Source organism: Melozone crissalis, unplaced genomic scaffold, assembly GCF_028551555.1.
Source record: "Melozone crissalis strain CALT ecotype California unplaced genomic scaffold, PUWL_Pcris_2 ptg000027l_1, whole genome shotgun sequence".
Classification (NCBI taxonomy): Eukaryota; Metazoa; Chordata; class Aves; order Passeriformes; family Passerellidae; genus Melozone; species Melozone crissalis.
The window spans coordinates 37,960,016-37,979,477 of record NW_026535805.1 but is presented as its reverse complement, the minus strand read 5'-3'; the positions used below and the strand labels follow the sequence as shown (position 1 = coordinate 37,979,477).

The following is a 19,462-nucleotide window of genomic DNA, read 5'->3' as shown; positions in this document are numbered from 1 at the left end:
ACATCTGACATTCAAATCTATGTCATATATGGCACACAATCTTCTATGTTTTACCTACCATTGGACTCCAGTATTGAAAAAAATATTTGTAGGATCCTAGTCATGTACACACCTATGTATGTATTTACATTTCAGCAAGTGAGCATTTTATTATCTACTTTTTATTAGTATTGTTGTAAGATGGATAAAAATCCAATGATGTCATTCTTGTCTTGAAAGCTGTAATTCCATTTGAACAGAAAATACAAACTGTTCTAGGAGAAAATAAAAGGCAGAGACTTGCTTTTTTTAGGAAAATTGGCAGAACATACATTTTTAGATACATGCAAAGAAAGGTCATTCAGACTTATTGATACAAAAGTTAAAGAGCCTTTACAAAACTACAATTTAGTAATCCTGTTATTGAAATTGTGCAGGAATATATTACAGTCATATAGCTGCTGGTAATAGCAGGAGACTGGGATCAGTAGCTCATTACCTTCTACAAACACAGGATATAATCCTTGCCTAAAAGAGCTTACTATCTGCACGGACAAAGACAGGGTGAGATTAAGATCAGAGGTCACAATACACAAGCAAATAGGACAGAGTGAAGTTCACATCTGAAGTGTAAGCCAGTTAGTGGTAGGAGAATTGTTCTGATTTTCTGGTTTAGCACTGATGGCACCTAGGAGTTCTGTGGCATAACATGACCTATAGCACAAGACCATTGCAGAGGTACATCTGTGGGAGGAAAAATAAAGAAGGACCACTAAAATAGAAAACACTGAAGCATCTCAGGAAAGGGTGGGTCAAACCAAGTTTTAGATAAGCAAGTAAGCGTCAGCTCTTTGGTATTCCTGCACATCTCCCAAGCAAGAAACTTTGCTATACATGTAACTTATAAGCAAGTGGCAGAAAAATGCCAAATGAAGGCAAAAGCAGAACCCCCTCTGCTTTTCCCTTTAAATTGTGCCTTTGGGTGAAACAAAGGCAAAAATCCATTCACTTCAGATGTACACCACTGCTGTTAGTTTTATGACCTCTAAGGAGAAAAAAGAACTCTAAAGTCTTGTCACTAACCATGGTAAGGAGTAAGTATAAAAACAATTGTTTATGTTTGATATATGTACTTTCTCAATAACTACTGCTAGTAGTTGATAACAAAAAAATTGAGCCACAACTGACTTCCTTTAACACAGCATAGCTGAGGTGGGTTAATGTGGTGTCTTGTCTGAAGGGTGAATGTATGCACATTCCTCTTGGGACCAAAGCTCTGTAGACCCCCAGCAATCACTCTCACTGTGCTGGCCTTGAAGGGTTCATGCCTTGTTCAGTGCCTCACCCAGGAAGAGCCTCTTCATTGCCAAGAACTCTTACTCTCTCTTCAAATTTAACAGAGTGCTGTTCTTTCCCTATGCACCTCTGCCCTCTCTGATCCAGTATCAAAGTTAGTTTCTTTGAGCAGTGTGCTGGCTGACAGGCTGTGTAACTCTACATGGCTCCCATGAAGTTCTTAAGGTCCCAAAAAACCATCACTGAGGACTCTCATATTTAATAAAGAGAAAGTAATAGTGCATGAAGGCATATAGTTATTACAAGTTTCTCGTGTCTGTATTAATTACAGCAGTCCAAATCACTACTGAAACTCATTACAACAGCCTAAAGAAAAGATAGAATAAAATTTTTTAAAATCTCAAACAAATTTGGATTCACCTGCCAAATACATAAACATTTTATACTCAGCAACACGGAATTTCCATTGACATACATTATTTCTGAAAGTAATATTAAACAAACAAGCCAAAGCAGACACTATGAACAGGAATTAAAGGAACAGGTGGGAAATGTAGGGATTATTCTTTCTACATTCACATCTAACAGGGTTTGCAAAGACGAGAATTTAATCATTGCAACACGCAGCACCACGCTCATTCTGGAGAGCTCCCTTCTCAGGGCAAAACATCTGTGTGAAACATTCCAAATGGCAATGCTTGACTCTCACCAGAAAATCAGTAACTCCAAAATTTTAACACTGTACCTCAGAAATCAGGTTTTTTTCATGTCATTCAGCACACAACAAGCATTTACTATAACAAACAAAAAAGCCTTTCTGTTTACCAACCAAAATGACATAGCACCCGGTTTTTTTCCTGTTTGGTGGCAGCATGTTAACATAGTGCATCAGCATTTACAGCTTGGGAGCTGTTTAGTGTTGAAGTGCATGCAAGAATCACAAAAATATTTATCAGAGATCACGGGGAGCAGACAGTCCATCACTAGTACTACTACAGGAAAGCGCGTGCCTGTTAGGAGTCGTTCAACAGGCTCCGCACTAGAAGAGTGCTGGCAGGCAGCCAGAAACACCACATACTGTTTCCCTACAAGCCACATAGGTATACATCCCTCACAGCCAGACGCACTGGAGTTTCCCTCACCATCACACAGACGATTTACATAAGTATTTCCTCATCAAATGCCAATATAGGGTCTTTTGTAGCAGGTTACTAACACTCCTTACAAGCACTTCTCCTCAGCACGAACATGGTTGTCAAAATCCTAGTAACAACCTTGGCGGTGAGTATTTCAGCAGGTCTTACCTCCGAGGAGTTGCCACACGAGCCAGGGAACATACGGGCTGCACGCATCTCTGTGGCGGTGCACTTGTCCTTTTTGCACCATCACTGCGTGCAACCCAGGCTAAAACTGGCTTCCCGGGAGCGCCCATCAGTAGGCACATTTCCTCTGGTTAACTACGTTTTGGCCTGCAGCGTGTGACTGAGCAGAAAACTGGCTATCTCTGCAACACACACGTACGTGCACTTCAGGAGGAGAACCACAACAGCCCTCCGCCGGGTCTGTCCGCTCCGAAAGGGCAAAACCTCAAACCCACCCCGGACCACGGCCGAACTCCGCAACCCCGGCACGGAGTTTCGGATTCACCCCGAGACAGCTCTGCGCAGGGGGGCAGGAGGCGGCCGGGGGGCAGCCAGCAGAGGCTGCTGTCCCGTGGGACCCCTTCTTCCCGGCCGCGCTCCAGATGCCGCCAGCCCCGGGATCCCCCGGCCCCGCCGCCGCTCCTTCCTTACCTCAGCCCCGCGCACCGCGCTGCTGCGCGCCTCGGAGCGCCCGGCGCAGCTGCCTGGTTACCGAGCGCAACACGCCCGCCGCCCCGCCCCGCCCCGCCGGCCCGCGGCGAGGAAGCAGGTGCGGGGGTGGGGAGAGGGCGGGAGCGCGGTGCGTGTGCCGGGATGCGTGTGCAGGGCTGCGTGTGCCCGGGATGTGTGTGCCCGGTGCTGTGTGTGCCCGGGATGCGTGTGCCAGGATGCGTGTGCAGGGCTGCGTGTGCTGGGATGCGTGTGCCAGGATGCGTGTGCAGGGCTGCGTGTGCCGGGATGCGTGTGCAGGGCTGCGTGTGCCAGGATGCGTGTGCCCGGGATGCGTGTGCCCGCGGTGCGTGTGCCGGGATGCGGATCCCGCCGGTGCCCGGGCTGCGTGTGCCGTAGCCTTGCGGCGCTCCCGGAGCGCGGCCCCGCCGCCTGCGGGCTGCAGCCCGTGCCCCGGTGCCCGCCGTCCTTGCGCGCATCGCGGGGGGGCCGCGCCCCGCCCCGCCCCGCCGCCTGCGGGCTGCAGCAGCAGCGGCAAAGCCGGGGCAGCTTGTCCGGGGGCGGCCGCGTTGACCGCGGTGCCGGGGAGACGTAGGACAAGACACCGGCCTCACTCGCGAAGTGTGTGAAATACTCCTGAGAACGACTGTATCGAGCTGGCGTTGCTAATTACTATTACTAGTTATATTACTATTATTGTTATTATTATTGGTGCAATGTAGAGCGTGCTGTAGGGCATTACCTTTGGCGTAGGCTCCAGAGCATCATCACGCATAAGGCAGAGAGCTGCACAAGCAAACTGGGACAGCAGCTCTTACATAACAGCAGCAGGACAGAAATATTCAAAGGAGCTGGCAAGACGGTCTGCCACTTTCGAGCTCAGACCACGCTAACCGTGCAACAGTGCTTGTGCCCCCAGCACAAAACACGATTCTGCCTCTTCCAAAGACATTGTGCAGTCCCTGTGACTTAATTTTGCATTTTCCCTGCTTCATTTTAATTGATACCATTAAAGCTAGCTTCATGCAGGAGACAGAAAATATTTTTCTGCTTCAGAGATGGAGCGTCTCTGGTCTGTGTCATTGGGAAAAAAACCCACTCATTTGGAGCTGAAATGGAGAAGTTGAGAGAAGCAGTGCCAATGAACCTCTTAGTTTTCATCGTTTCTGGCAGTGCTGCAGTGATTCTACAACATTAGCATGCAGGGTGTTTACTGAGGGGATGGATAAAATCTGAGTTAGGCAGCAGAGATTACTCAGCATCACCCTGTCCTTTAGCACCAGTCATAGTAACATTGGTGCTACCCTCGTGATATGAGCACGTACAATTATGGCACTTTGCAGTTATGGATTGCACACTTGGAGCCAGTGTGGGAGAAGCAGACATACCAGGAGCTACAGCAAGAATTCACGTGAAACTGGGATATACATATCTAGGTCACCTCCAGCCATCCACAAAAATTACCTCTTTCTGACAATGAGTGTAACCAAGCATATTGGGCCTGAAATTTTTCTCCTTTTGTAGGGTTGTGGGATTTTCTGTTTGGTTGGTTTGGGGTGGGGAGGGGTGGTGTTCTGGGGTCTGGGGGGAGGGTGTGCAAGAGGGGAACTGAAAAGCTTTTCTCTCCCAATTTTTCTTACCTCTTTGTCCTTCTTCTCTGCCTTACCCCATGCCAGTTGCAGCACTGAAAATGGCAAAGGAAGAGGATGCTAACATGTTTCTGACTCCTGCCTTTCTACATATAAATTTTTGCTGAAAAAATTCCTCACTTTGCTGCCTCTTTCAGAAAAGACTACCTTATTTTTCTAGGTTAAGAATATGAGTGTTAACCTGAATGAGAGCATCTTCACTGCAAAAGCTCAGACTTCATATAGTAATACTACTATTGTTTGAAGTAGTTCAGCAAAGTACTTGCAAGTGTAAGCTTCAATTTCAGCACTAAATGCTCCACTGTATATCTTAAAAAGCTCAGCTAGAAAAAAAAATTGTCTGTGCTATCCTAAGAACAATGTATTTGTCTTTATTACTTTTTCCATTTTGCTTTTAATTGTTATAAAGTCAAGATCTGAAACTGTTGCCCCTTGGATATGTGTAAATATCTTTTCTGAAAGGACAAGCAATTAGATTTGATAATATAGAGCACCCTCAAGGGCTGCTGCTTTTAGCTGAGACATGAAGAGGTCTTTTGCCCTGAAGAATTAGGGGCACTCTTCCTCAAAAGAGAAATGCTATCTATAAAAGAGGTATAGTAACATTTTGGTTTGACTCAGTATTGTATTACTCTCTCCTTGGCCCAGTTTGGGTTGCCAGACTTCAAAAAAAAGTCTAAATCAGCTAGAGAAAATCCAGAGGATGGCCATGGGAGTGGTGGAAACTTTAGAACGCTTAATCCAAGAGAGAAGTCTGAAATTGTTATTCAATCTAGAGATTAAAAACTGGCATGAGGTATAAAAACATTCTAAAGGAACACTAGAAGGAAGGAAATTATCACTTCTTAGCATCCACAGTACATAGGACAAGAAGTAATCTGCTTACCTTGTACATGGTATTGTCATATCAGAACCAAAAATTTTAGGAGGAAATAAAGCTTTGCACCACATACCGTAAGAAAGAAGTGAAACTGGCAGTGTGGAAGATATTTAAGCTCACACTAGACAAGTGTCTTCCTGGAAGGCGTTTTTAATTTTTTGATACTTTGTCAGGGTGCAGAACAGGATATCTCTGTAAGTCTCTTGGTCTCTTTTGAGTCCATTTGTTATAACTGTGAATACTGAGCCTGGTTTGAGTAAAAGAACATATACCCTCCCTCCTGCAGGTTTTGCAGCGAGCAATAGTTGCCACTTCCTTCCTGTCCTAAACTGCCACACAGTATCTATGTACAGCCTGGAAGCATTGCCATACTACGTCTGGTTTCCATGTGCTGTATCAAGCATAAATATATAAACATTTAACCAAAGAATCATGTCGTTTGAACACAGACTTGTAAAATCATCAAGCCCAGCTGTTAACCAAGCCCAAGTCCACTGCTTCACCTTGTCCCTAAGCATCACATTTACATCTCTTTTAAATACCTCCAGGGACAGGGAATCAATGACTTGGCTGGGCAGCCTGTTCCAGTGAATGACAACCCTTTCCACGAAGAAATTTTCCTAATATCCAATCTAAACCTCCCCTGATGCAACTTGAGGCTGTTTGTTCTTGTACTATCACTTATTAATAGGAAGAAGAGACTGACATCCATCTTGCTACAACCTCCTTTCAGGCAGCTGTAGAGAACAGAAAGGTCTCCCCTGAGCCTCCTTTTCTCTATGGTAAACAACCCCAGTTCCCTCAGCCACTCCTCACAAGACTTGTGCTCCAGACCCTTCACCAGCTCCACTGTGCTTCTCTGGACATGCTCCAGCACCGCAATGTCCTTCTTGTAGTGAGGGGCCCAAAACAGGATTCAAGGTGGTGCCTCAGCAGTGCTGAGTACAGGGGAACAATCACATCCCTGGTCCTGCTGGATGTGGTTTTTTTCTGTTTGCCATTGGCCTTCTTGGCCACTTGGGCACAGCTGGCTCAGATTCAGTGGTTCTTGACCAGCGCCCCAGGTCCTCTTCTCCAAACCTCTAGTAGTGCCTGGGGTTGTTGTGCCCCAGAGGCAGGACCTGGCGCTTGGCTTTGTTGAACATCATACAGTTGGCCTCAGCCCATTGATCCAGCCTGTCCAGATCCCTCTGCAGAGCTCTCCAGCAGGTCCAAACATCCTCCCAGCCTGGTGTCTCAACTGCAGACTGACTGAGGTTGCACTTGATCCCCTCACCCAAATCGTTGATAAAGATATTAAACGAAGGAAAGGAAGTGGTTCCAGTACTGACACCTGGTGAACATCACTTTTGGAGCACCACTTTTCATCCCTGAGCCAAAGCTCTCTGTTCAGCCAGGGCGGGCTTTCCTGCTGGCCCATCTTTCAGCGCACTGGGACAGCCTGCTCTTGCACATTTGAGATTTCCTTCCTGAAGAATGACTAGCCTTCCTGGACTCCTTTGCCTTTCAGGACTGCCTCCCAAGGGACTGTCAGCCAGTCTCCTAAACAGGCCAAAGTGTACCCTCCAGAAGTCCAAGATAGCTGAAATCTCTCCTTACTTCTCCAAGAATGTATAAACTGTAAAACTGCGTGATTTTTTTACATAGTTTTGTATGTTGTACTTAAGTGCTTATGTGTTATATTTGAGTGTAACAAAACCTGAAAATAAAATAAAGATACAAATAGAAGCCAGAGAATATATTGTCTCTAACATGAAATTACATTAGATACACACTTAATTACACTGAATTATGTGAAATACAGCAATAAACCATTTCACTTCCCTTGCATTGTGCTGAAATAAATAAATATAGTGGGATGAGATTACACAAAATTATGTGGGAGTGGGAAAAAATCAGGAAAAAAAATGTGCTAAACTAGTATATTATACTGTGATATGTGATTCTTTTAAGTGAAGTTATCAAATTATAACAGCTTAGAGATAATTAGGATTTATATGTACTGAATGAGCTCAGTCTAGCATATGGCAAGAGTCGAGCTAAAACAAATGGCATTTATTTCTAGCATTAGTCACCCCATTTTTTTTGTCAAGAAAGTCATTATATCCTTTCAAAATGCATTGTTTTGACAATTTTCTCTTGTTTGTGCTTCACAAGTTACAAGTTAAATTGGAAAAAAAAAATACTAAAATCTCAAACTTCTATACAAGAATGAAAAGTGGATACCTCAAAGGTCCTAATTAGATAATTAAAATAGGACTTGACGGTCTTAATCAAGCAGAAAAACTTCCAGCCTAAAATTTCCTCTAGAAGCCGCCCAATCCAGCAGTTGAGTAGCAGCAAGGCTGCCATGGGTTCCTATCCCGACATGCAGCTGGCAGCAAAGCCGAGTGTGCATCCCCAAGAGGTGTGTGTGTGCTCATGGTGTCAGTGTGCATGCACAGCCCAGCAGGGACCAAAGCCACAGCACTGGTGCTGACCCCTGGCACGGGACCAGCCTGATCCTGCCCCATCAGGGTGAAAGCCTGAGAGCAGGAAATACGTGCAAATGCACATACAGCCATCAGGGGTGAACCCCTCCTGCAGTTGATGTAAAACACTCCATTGTGCCAGCACTTGGCCCCTGTACCCCAGTCTGCCCAGCTCCTGAGGCCTGAGCCCTGCTCCACTGGCAGGTGAAGGCCCACTGATCCATCAACAAGCACTACTCCTTTTTACAGGACACATTTTATCCCCTTAGCCTTCTATTTTCCACACTCCTCTACCCACCATTGTGCCTGCAGCCCTTTGCATGTTGTGGAGATGAGTCTTTAAACACATAATCTAACATTTTTTAACAATGCTTCGGCTTAGAAAAAAAAAATTAAAAACTCAGTTCAAAAATTCAGATGAGCATGGTAAAGAGTAAATTCTCTGTAATGAACTAGTAGTACAAAGCAATCATGATCAGATTGTGCCACCCTGTGGACTGCATCAAAAAGGTGCTTCCTTTAATGCTGGGCTAAAAATATGCTGCAGGAACAGGCCAAGAAATTCTCAGCCACTACAGCAAAAGTCATTTCGGGTTTCCTTACACTCTAATAGAGACAAAATGTCTTTTTGAGCTGTTCCTTTGAGCAGCACTGGGCAGATTTTCAGCTGGCACCAATCTCAAACAAACATAGAAAAATATCTTATCAGGAAAAGTCATAATAACTTGGAAAATTATCTTCCTGTTATGTAACACTAGGCAGAATAATTGCATTTCTTTGCTTGCTTGGAAATATATGTGTGAAGAGAAAAAACAATCTATCTTAAATTATAAAAAAATCAAAATAATTACCTCTCTGGAATACAATATTAGATTGTAATATTGTATTCCAGAGAGGTATACAGAGAGGTAATTTGTCAAACAACAAATCCTCGTGGTAAAAACAATAAACAAGATGGAAACCACAGCATATGTTAGTGACCACAGTAAAATGATGATTTGGAGACTAAAATAAAAGACGAACCTGGTAGGAAGAGAGGGCTCATGGAAAGTTGGGGTTGTTAGACAATGTGGAGCTGACTTTTAAGATCTAGTCTGAAAGGAGATCTGAACAGAAATTGAGAGCAGGGTATTTAATAAGGGGTGAGAAGCTTGGTGTGCCACATGAGGAGCAAGAGCAAACTGATGTTGCCAAACATGAGAAGGCAGGTGGTATCAGTCAGAGATTGGAGAAAGCATTATTTTTCTAATAAGAAATGGGTTTTGAACTTCTTTGCTTTGCTTCAGTTGCTGTAAGCAGCATATGGGTCTAGAATGAGGCTAGTCTCCCTGATAATACAATATTTACCTGCAGGAAACCCTGGCCCCATGATTTTTCATAATCTGCAATCAATATATTTAAGATTCTCATGATCACTATCATTACTCCGCTGTTAGCTGACTGGCACTCAGTGGCTATTCTCTGTCACTGTCATTATGCTTGAAGTTCCAAAGCTGTATTTTCTGATTTCTGTAGTGGTCTGAATAGAAAACATATATAAAAAAAACACCTGTTAAAATTAAATATCTAAATATGTCCATTATGGTAAATATTTTAAATTATGAGGCATATATCTGAGCCACCGAACACTATTGTGGGAGTGAAACAATTTTTCCAAAATCTTTCCTGACCTCATTTTGAATATACCTTAAACTCATTAGGTGAAAGAACCATCTTGGTATTCATGTGAACTTCCAAAGGCAGAAATCTGCCATCTCTGAAATCAATGTAATCATGTATTATTTTCTATCATTTGATGTTGACAGGTGGTTCTTCTGAACAATGTCAGGATTCTTTTATGAGACATCCATGTTTTTTATCATATTCATTTTCATTCAGGAGTTTAAAGCTCTATGTCTTGTCTAATAGCATATAATGAGTAGGAAGCATGTTGTTTTCTGTGAAAACAGATGGTGTTGTTTAAACAGCATTGCAATTTCTGTAAAAAAATGCTTATTTAGAATAAGAGTTTTAAGAATATAATATAACGTAATAAAGAGACAACAGGAGTTTTATTAAGAGCAAATATTTTCTGAATTGGTAGATCAAACCTAAGAATGAAATGGTAAGATTTCTAAATGGCCAGTAGAAAGGCCAAGCAATGTTGAAAGAATGAGTTATCATGCCTACAAAATGTCTCTTTTCTTCCCCCAAAATTATGTGCTACCCCTCTCTTGGCTTGAACTGTGTCCCCTGTTTCAGTGCTATGCTTTATCCTGAAGGTGGCTGCAATTTCATGTGAGTCATTCATTCCTACAATGTCTGAATAGTTTTTCACTGGATGTTTTCAATGTTTAGCTGTGACTGCAAGGAAATTAGGTAGTTTCAAGACTACACTGCAACATTTATTTCAGGAAAATACTGTGGCACAATGCAAAAATACAGAATGTAGTTTAAATTCATCACAATAATTATTCAGTAAATGTGCTTTTCCACTAGGCAAAAAGTCCCCAAGGGACTCTTTCTTTCTGCCTTGATGCTTTGGGTGAATATCTTTTCATATACAGACCAAATCATTGTTAAATAATGTTCTTGGGAGAACAAACCATCTTTTGGGAGAGTTTTTCTGTTGTGTAAAAAATCTCTCATATCTGTGTCTCTTTGACCTCCAAAAATTAAGTTTTATAGCTGAAGAGAAGCTCAGGCAGCCCACTGGTGATTTATATCCTTACAGGGTTTTGCTTTAAATTTCCATTATTACCTTTAATAACACTGCTTCTCTGTGTTATGGGGACCATTATGCAATGTCATTTCCAGGTGCCTGTCAAAGTTACAGTATTAAGGCCCAGATGCTTCTAGCTCCTCCATGCTTATTTCTGGAGATTTCATAAATGTTCTCTGTTCTCCAGCGACAGATTTTGTTGTTGTTTACACAGATTTTGTAAAATATTGTCAGAAATACTGGGTTTGTATTCATGTTGCGTTTGTAGGGAGGATTACACCAGCCACTGTTCTGACTGTCACCTCTGACCATGAAGTGCAGCACCCCAGAGCTAAAAGGGCAACCTGCCACAGAAGTACCTGGACCACCAACACTCTACAGCTCAGACTTCCTCAGACTCATATTCTCTGGACACAGAAGAGAGCAATAGGGTCAGTAGTGGACTCAGCATTGATAGCCTCGAGATCCTTTGGATTTCTCTTGTTTCCTGTTGTCTTCTGAGGCAAACCATATTAGATGCTCTCCATTCTGCTTCTCTTCTCTCATCTCAAAATTCCCATCCCAGATCCAGTCAGCTCAATCCATCCCAGGAAAAATCCAAATAGATTTCATTCTGAGGTCAGCCTGCTCATTTCATTGACTGTGCTTCAAAATAAGGATACAGCAAGAAATAAATCACCCAGTCAGAGGTATTTTCTCTGATTTTATCTGAATATCAGATTTAGGTTGTTGTCACCATACAAGAACCTTTCATAATATATTCCTGGGAACTGGCAACACCCATCATTTCAAAAGACATATGACTTCTCTTTGTCTTCAAAACTGGAAAGTGGAAGCATTCTTGCTGACATTAATTCCCCTACTCCTGCTTCCCCTTACCATTTGTGATGGCTTTCTGGTTCTCCACTTGTTTCTTATTTCTTTTTTAAATCTAGTTCCATGCATTGTCCTGACAGTCTTTCCTAATCAGTCCAGAGATCTTTGGTTAAGATCAAGTGATCTAAATTCAAAGGGTTAGCAGTTATTCATGATGTATGTCCTTTTTCTACGTTTTATTTTTATTGAGCTTTCTTTCTTACTGTGCTTTCTTTCTCAAGTTTCTTAAGTTTGACTGGCCCATGTCAAGTAGTCATGTTGTTGGATGCTTTGCCTTTGTCTTAAGTTTCATTTCCATAACATTTTCCTCATCTCTCATAATTTTATTTCTTGATATTTTCAATCATTCAGAACACAATTATGAGTACATGTGATTCAATTTACCCATGCAGATTTCTGTTTGTTAAATATCTGTTTCAGAATTCCTAAATCTTAGATGTGCTTTTCTCCCAGGACCTTTACAGAATAAATCAGGAGTTGTTCTGCTGAAAGTTTCATCACTATAAAATTGAAAGCATGCGTGAAATGAATGCACAGGCATTCTTTCAAGGAATACCAAGCCCCGTTGTACTTACTGGTAAATTATTTTCTACATCTGGAGTTTCTGCAGTCACCCCATTCTTGGATGCCTGTGTGTACAACCTCTCACCCTTACAGCACAAGATTTATTAAGCTTACTCTCCTCAACAGCAAGCTATCTGAGAGCAGTAAAAATTAATGACCTGCAGTACAAAATGGTTAAATTAATTATTCACCAGTTTCCAAAGGACCATAATTGCATTTCCATTCTCTGTGGAGCTCTCCAAGTAGCTTGCTGAGGGACCGGGGTGCTCAGTGGTGTGGAGGTTACAAGTACAGGAGTTTGTGTGAGTGCTCAGGAGAGAGGGAGTGGGGATTGTCAGAGGTAACTAGGATGGGTGAGGGCAAAGATTTGGAGGTTTTATGACTCTGGAAAGTTCTGGAATGACTAGAAGGAAAGTGGGAGGAATGACTACTGCAGTCCTTCTTCAGAGCAAAACTCTGTAATTAATTTAGGACATAACTTGTCTGGGACTCATAGGTATGCTGAGAGAAGAACAGCTTTCATTACATGACCTCTCTCTTTTTCCCACTTGAACAGGATCAAGTACCTGCTTTTGCTTTTGACTACTTCTCTACTAAGTCAGACAAACAGGTTGCTGCCAGAGTCTTCTTGTTACAGCAGTAAGTAATGGTCCTGCTCTAATTAACTGCAGCTCAACAAGCAAGGCAAGCACAACAAACCTGGCAAACAAGCTCCCTGTGAAATTTCTTTAACCCTCACATGCTGCTCTCAGGGGAAGGGCAAATAAAATGAACAAAAAACAACAAGAACAAGAACAACAACAACAACAAAAAACCAACCAACCAACCAAAAAAAAAAAACCAAAAAACCAAACAATCAATGGAAGCTTGCACTCTTGCTTTGCATTGTGATCTTTTCCTGCAGAGTGCAGGAAAAAATAATTTACGCAACAAAGAAGAAATTAAAATCATCTAGTCTCACTGTAATTTGTCTGTACAGAACTTAAGTACAACAGATTTGGGACTGATGGACAGGAAACCTTGGGGAAACCATAATAATAGTTGACTACAAAACCAAGCAAGGTAAGTTGGTATATAAAGCATTGCCCATGGACTTTATAGCCCTCAAAACTTCTACTTTCAATGTTATGAGGTATTGTTGCACTCTTTGTACTTTTCTGATTGGTTGATCTTGGCTTCATGTGCTTAGAACATTTTGACATCATATAAATTTGAATTGTCCATCAGTAAATCAAAAGTACTGTAAGAGGAATACAAGTCCAGCTAAATTCACAAGTGGCATTTCAAGCTTGTTGGATTTAGAAAAAATGTATAGAAAAAAATGGATACACCATGACTATGGTGTGATCCTGTCAGTCAGAGGATGCGAAGATTAAACATTCATGAATACTGAAAGGCAATTTCCTTCAATTGTTCATCATGCCTCCATTCTTAACCTTCCCCATAGGATTTCCTCTTGTTCTAAACTTGAGAAAAGCAAATTTTTTACTAGACTTTTTATAGTAGTAGTAAACTGGTGAAGGGGGCTATAATTGTCAAACATTTGTTGTTGTTTTGCTTCACATTACTCATTTACCTATGGTATGACTCAGAAAGCAGATTTTGACTCCAACAAGCCATTTGTCTGGAAAAAATGAAAGAAGAATTTTCAATCTGTTCAGCTATCAAACAAATGGAGTCATGAAAATTAAGCAGTATGCCCACAGTAAACCTAACTAAATCAAACCAAAATGGTATCTGTGATGGCATATGGTTACTGAAAGGTTACTTTCGCGACCAGCCCGGTAGACCAGATATAGGTCTGGAAATAAATAATTAAGTAATCCAGATACAATACCTTACACTGGGAAAATTTTTATTATAAAATTATTCTGATGTTTTGTTTTGTTTTGTTTTGTTTTTTTGTTTTTAGCATTGCAATCTATAGAAGAATTAGCTTTGGAAACAGCCCTAATATAAACATATGAACAGTAAAGATTTTGTTCTTACCATCATTCTATTCTCATTTTTGGAAAATATTTCAGATATTCAGGAGCTATAAATACCCTCTAGAGGCTCATTTTTCCATTTCACTCCTACTATGCTTTCTCATTATGTTTAGGGATATTTTCATTAGCAGTGATGTGCTTGGATTAGGCTCTTACCTAACACTTATAATGAAATAACTGCGGGGAACCCTTCCCACCAAAATGACTATAAGAATGGGTCCAAAAAACATACCTTGCATCCAGTATGCTGTTTCTTGGCTTGACTAACTGTGTGATAAAATGAAGACCATGTCAGTCTGAAATCCTAGTCTGCATCTCAGCAGAAGGATTGCAGATGACAGCCTCTGCCCACCCGTGAGCAGCAGCACTGCAGAGATACTGAACATGCACACAGCTTCACTGGTGCACAACTCCACACACAAATGGTAGTACACAGGATTTTTTTTTTTCTTGTAATAAGGGAATGCTGCATGATAAGTCCATTAAATTCCATGTGGCCTCTTGGGAAAAATACAATTTTGCTTCTAAACTGTTCATGAATTGTAAAGGTAAGTGAGACTTGCTGCTCAGAAGACCAGTGTCTGTGAAGTAGAATTATCTCTCAGCATAAGCAAATACAGCTACATCTGTGATATTATTTCAATTAAATGATAAATTTCAGACCAATCCAGGGAGTGGAGAAATGGATTCCATTTAGTACCATCTTTTTTACAGCAGATTGGACAGAATTCAACAACAAGAGATGATTTTGTTATCCAGTACTGGTGGAAGTAAAATTTTCAGTTCAACTGTAGCACTCTATCAGTTACCATCAAAGTGTTAAAATAAACTCTTGTTGTCACACTGAACTGCTTTTGGGCATTGTTGCTTTCTGTCTCCTTACTTGGTTCCCTTCTTAGGGGATAGAAGAAAGAGAAGAGCAATCTGAATTAAGGTAATGTCTTTAGTAAATGTCATGCTTCAGCACTGCAAGCCTCAGGACTTTTAGGACAGCAGAAATGAGTAGAAAGACTCCTATGTTTATTGCCCTGTCCTTTGCCCTCTAGCATCCTAGCTGAAGACAAGGAAATATTGTACTCTAAGAACATAATGGCAAACCTCTTTCCTAGATCCTAAGTTTATGCAAAACTAACAAATTTGTCCATTAGATAAACATTTTCCACATTTTGGAAAGCATATTGGTGGATTTCATTTTCATCTGCTGCTTGGGAAGTGGGTTCCCTGGATGCATTTGTAGGAGAGCTAACAATGAGGAAGGATTTTTTGGCTTGCTGATTCCGGTTTTCTGCTCCTATTAGCAATCATGTAATATAATCCTCTGTAGTTATTTGCGAAACTTCAACTTGAAAGTTAAACTAGATTTATTTATGCCTCCATTTTAATTCCCTGTGAGGGAAGAAATCTTAGCTATTGGCAGTACCTTGTTTTCTTCTCTTCTGGGATGGTTACTTCTAATTTAATTTCCTGATAAAGGTTTTTATTTTGGGTATTTCAGCTTTCCAAATTGCTAGTGTCATGTAGGCCACCACAAAATATCAAGCAATCTGCTAGATAGGAAGCAGTGAGAGAGGAAATCCCTGACCTTCTGTTAGCCTCAAATAGGTCCCCTTAGCCCCCTCCCTCTTTCACCTCCTTGTGTCCCTGAGGATGTCACCCCTTTCTGAGGTGTGCAGATGGGCTCCCACAAGCCCCACAATGCCAACTCTCAGCACCATGCTCCCTAGATATCACTTGCCTGCAGGAATTCAGTGCCAAGATGCTAAAACTGTCTTTTGCCCACATGACTTACCACTATTGCTTCCAGCAGGACCCACTGCCCGGGGGTGATTTTGAGATCTTATTTAAAATATTTAAACCTGAATCAAAAATACTTCCTTCTTTTTATTTTTTTTCTCCTACCTTAAGTTTAACCAGTGCTGAAATGCAGTGAAATAAAGCATATTTTGCTGTTTGTTCTCTCTTAATTCACTCCTTCCTTTTCCACCCACACATAAATACACACAGTCTTCAGTATCACAAATACCATGAAAAAAAAAAAGGAATCAGAAAGTGCCCAGTTGGCAGGAGTGCTCTCCTCAGCCACTTTTTGTGTCTCTCAGTCATCTTTCACTGAGTAATATAAGATTCCACATTAGGGAAAAAATATGATTTCAGAGTTTTGAGTTGAGTATTGTATCTAAAAATGTTACACATGTTCCAGTAAACAAAAAGAGTATTCATACACTGCACAGTGACACTGTCTTCTCAATCATGTAATGGTGCATAATTAGCAACGAGGGATCTTCTTTTTATATCATGTCCTTAGGATTTCATGGTTCTCAAAAAATACTGACCATGAATTCTCATGAAACTCCTACTGACGATTCTTTCTCTGAAAAATTTGGAGGAAAGTTAGTAACAACTAACACACTCCCAGACACCAGTGTGTTTTCTAAGAGGGTGATGTTACTGCAGCCATGCTTCTTTTCATTCACTACATCCATGTAATATTGGAAGGTGCATTCTGACAGAGCCCCCCTGAGGCAGTAGGACATTTAACCTGCAGCTGGTACACTGAAGAACTTCGCTGTCTGAACTTGAAGCGAGTCATTAAAGCCAGTACATTCAAGATGTAGCTTTTCAGCCCTTTGGCACATTATGAGCAGCATTTAACATTGGTAGTTTGATGGTAGACAGGAACATTTTTCATCACTGGTCAAATAAAAAAAAATTCCTGAGTTTTTTCTTCATGCATCCGGAGGGCTGCAAAGCTAACCAAGGACAAATATGAGACTGCTGAAATATGAAACAATTAAAGGAAATCCCAGTTTAAATCACAATCTCCAGATGGAAAGTGTAAAAAAAAAAAAAAGAAGAAGAAAAAGTTTCACTGGACGCTCATTCTATTCTTTTTTTCAGTGAACTCTGCTTACATTTGAAATAAGAAAATTTGTGTGTGTTTGTGCAGGAGAATTCAATATATTTACTGGTGTTTCACCAGGATCAGGGCTGGTGCTGCTGTAAATTCAAAGCACCTCCTCTAATTTAATCAGTGAGTTTGAAACCTTTAAGGACAGAGTTAAATTAGTCTTTTCAAAGACTAAAAGACTGCTCGTTTTGTTGGAATTGAACTCAAATTAGTAATGTATTTGACATCTCATCATCTACATACCCCCATATCCCATCAGTCAGAAGTGACAGGGTTATGCTTGTCAGTATAATGAAAGATGATGAGCATTTCTACCCATGAGGGTACCTTGAGCTATGATAATTTTATTTTCAGGAAAAGATACTTCTTGATAATGAAAAATGAAAGAATCTGTGGGGTTACATGTAAAATCTATTTTTGCAATACTCAGAAAAAAAGAGAACAGAAATAAAATCAGTCTAACACTTAAAATAATAAATTAAGAAGAGTCTGTGATTTACCAATCTGCTTTAGCTTTTTGTTGAAGATACCACAGGGTGCCCAGAGAAGTTGTGGGTGGCCCATCCCCAGAAGTGTTCCAGGCCAGGTCGGATGTGGCTTTGAGGATCACGGTCTAGTGGAAGGTTCTAACCTTGCCAAGGCAAAGAGGTTGGAAGTAGTTGTTCTTTAAGGTTTCTTCCAGTCTGAACTATTCTATGATTCTGTCTCAGGATATGATATGCTGTACCCCTTTTAGATAAATTCTGTTGCTTGAACTGACAATTCTTCCCTTTTCTTTGCAAAAGTAAATAGTGGAAAGACAGTTTGAAAATTACCTGAGATAGCCTCCTGCTTAGCAAGTCAGTTTAAACCCACATCACGTTTATTCATTTAAAATTTTATTTGTTGCAAGTTGCTAATAGGGAGTATAGGTGTGTGTCACAGGTAAGACTTTTGGTTGTGCAGCTTCTCTGATCTGCTGCTGGTCATTGCCCATATCAGCTGTTTGTTTCTGAGGAAAGCAAGAAAACTCCCATCTTGGAGCACACTGTCAAGGCAGACACTGTCCTGTTTCTCAGTGTTGTCAACTTTTTCCCAAAGAATTAAGGTTTTTATTTCATACATTTGATTATGTGTAACATGCAATCATTGGTATATGTTCATGTCTGAACTCAGATGCTTTTCAACTAGATTGCGTTCAATTATTTTTTACAATTATCATCTCAATAGATGCAGTCAGTAAATAAAAAATATTTAATTTCCTCATTTTAGAGTTTACAACAATTCACGTTTGGTTTATTTCTCTATGCTCTTAGGGAAAAAATCTAACCCTAGTTGATAACTATTTATTTTGTATATTTGTAGCATCTGTTCTGGTATCAGTGTCCCAGCTGAAACGAAATAATCCCAGAATTTCTTATGAAGTTGTATCTCATTCACAGTCATCTGAAAACCAGATCTTTTTCATTTAAGTTCTTAACTCAGTATTTGGATATGCCATTTTAAGCACAAGCTTTGAAAACTATCAGTGTCCATTAACCATTACAGTGTCTTTATTCAGTATTTTTAAAAATGTCCTTCATGGAAAAAAATACCAAATTGAAGCATAACAGAAAAGGTTCAGTCTTAAAATTACGCCACATCCAAATCTTAATATTGAAATAGTCTTAAATTTAGGGGATTCCAGATATTTATTATGAAAAATAAATATAGCTACTTGAGTTTTTGTTTGTTTGGGGGTTTTATAGTATAAGGGCAAGGAAACCCTCATACACCTCTTCAGAGAACAGAAGTTTCCATTCACAGCAGAATGTGTATGGACATCCATTATCTGAAACATATTTAAGAAGAAAATAGTTAAAAACTTGGTTCTACAGAAATTATCACACAAATACAAAATAATATATTTTACCAATGTTCGTTCATTCTCCATTAATTCTAGGTCTATGTCATTAAATGTCTTGGCTTTTTTCTCCTGTAGCTATGTTGTTATTCCTATATGTTATATATAGAAGCAGTACCTACAATTCCATTGGGGAATTAACACTGCATTGTATTAAACGTGTCCAAGCAATTAGCTCAAAGCCTGTTTGTGTTCCAGGGAACTCATATTTCAAAATGGGGTGTGGAAAGGAAAAAATTTACAGTTACACTGTCAGGCCCAGCTAGTTCCTCAAACCAGCCAAGGAACAAGGGTGAATACCAAACCATCCTCATACCCTAAATTATTATCCTAAATAATTGGTGCCCATTAAAAACCTCTTGATGCATTTCTTTCTTACTGAAAATTCCTACCCATATACAAGCGCTTTTGGGTGTTGAAGGAATATCTTCAACATAGAAAATCCTTAAAGGAAAGA

The 19,462-nt window shown here is 40.6% G+C and overlaps 1 protein-coding gene across 16 annotated transcripts in view; it reads right to left on the bottom strand.

The window, feature by feature from the left end:
* The window catches only part of SYNE1 (spectrin repeat containing nuclear envelope protein 1), a 290,057-nt gene extending 285,949 nt beyond the window's left edge, over window positions 1-4,108 (bottom strand). For 15 of the 16 annotated variants that reach the window (XM_054279434.1, XM_054279440.1, XM_054279444.1 and 12 more), the window contains exon 1: window positions 3,069-3,139. The gene's annotated coding sequence lies outside the window, so the exon portion shown is untranslated. Of the gene's footprint in view, window positions 1-3,068; window positions 3,140-3,828 lie in introns of those variants that run through there. The other variant, XM_054279435.1, reaches the window with a different exon arrangement.
* Window positions 4,109-19,462: the final 15,354 nt, after the last annotated feature.